Source organism: Frankliniella occidentalis, unplaced genomic scaffold, assembly GCF_000697945.3.
Source record: "Frankliniella occidentalis isolate FOCC.00 unplaced genomic scaffold, Focc_3.1 Scaffold5, whole genome shotgun sequence".
In the NCBI taxonomy this organism is placed as follows: domain Eukaryota; kingdom Metazoa; phylum Arthropoda; class Insecta; order Thysanoptera; family Thripidae; genus Frankliniella; species Frankliniella occidentalis.
In genome coordinates, this window is record NW_026267135.1 from 291,586 (window position 1) to 292,913 (window position 1,328).

A 1,328-nucleotide genomic window follows, 5' to 3' on the forward strand; every position below is an offset into this window, starting at 1 on the left:
ACCAGGCGCGCGGGTGGGTTCAGAACCGGACCGCGTAGGCTGACCCGCACCGCACGCGTGTCCGCCGTGCAGCACAGCGGGGAGTGTCGTGCTGGACGGGTCTTGGTCATGGGACTCATTCTTACTCCTCGCAAATAGGATCGGAAGGAGTGGGTGAAGTGGTTACGACCCTACCTGCTACGCCAGGAGCCATCCTCATGCTGTGCCGTTGGGTCGGCGGAATGCGTTGAGGAGGAGGAGGCAACGGCGGCTCGAAGTGAGGTCCAGCGAGCGACAGGTTCGACTCTCGGAACTGAGACGCCCGCTCTTCTATGTCATCAAGAAAGCTCAGCGGATCGGAATTGAAATCTTCGAGTAGTCCTTGGCCCTTGTCTCCACTTTTCTTTGTTTTTCTGTGTTTCCTCCTTCTCCTATTGGTTCGGAGCGCAGCAAACTGTTGCTTGCAGAATTTTCCTGTAAAACACACGGCACTCGGTTAAAATTCATCGGGTAATACGACACGAAGTAATTGTACCGGGTGGCTGATTAACCCCGCTCACTGTCTGTAGTTATGCTGCGCTGCACTGCAAGAACAGAGTGCGGGCGGTTTGCCTTCTCGCTATCGGCCTTATCGAGAAGGGCACTTTTTCGTACACTTCTCGGCCTTCAATATCCCGATCATCGGCGACATCATCGTCATTGACATCTTCCTCGCCCCACTCTTCCTCCACATAGCCATCATCATCCACCTCCTCCTCGTCCGCCATTATCGTACTAATTCTCTCTTAGGACTCTGTAGAGGGCAACGACCTGCCGACCTGCCACCCGCAAAGGTTCGGCTCAGACTGGCGGACGAGTCGAGGAGGCGGGTCGCCGAGGCACACACAAGGGTTGGGGTGTGTTAAGTTAAGCTCACGTGAGTTCACGCGTGAGCTCGCTAGATCGTGTTCTTAAACGCGGCAACATACAAACTTTAAGAAATGGGGAAGCCTAGGAATCATTACTTTTTCGATACTCCGTTTGATTTGGGTGATTTCGGGGCGCAGGGCTGGAAATACCCCGCTGCAGGGCGCGGAGTTTCCGGACTCACTCACGCGTGAGCTCACGTTAGCTTAACTTTACACGCCCTTGTGCGGGACAGGGGGAGGAGTGGGGGGAGTGACCCATAGACTCGGCAGGCAAGCCGGCCGCCGTGGGTGTGGGAAATCCTGCCGAAACGACCGAAACGACAACGTGTAAAGTCTAGCCAGCCAAGGTCCCGATCGGTTCTAATTTTTGAAGCGGTTAGAGAAACAGCCGCAATAATCAGCACCACCCATTCCGCACCCCCGCTGGCTTCGCCTACTTTA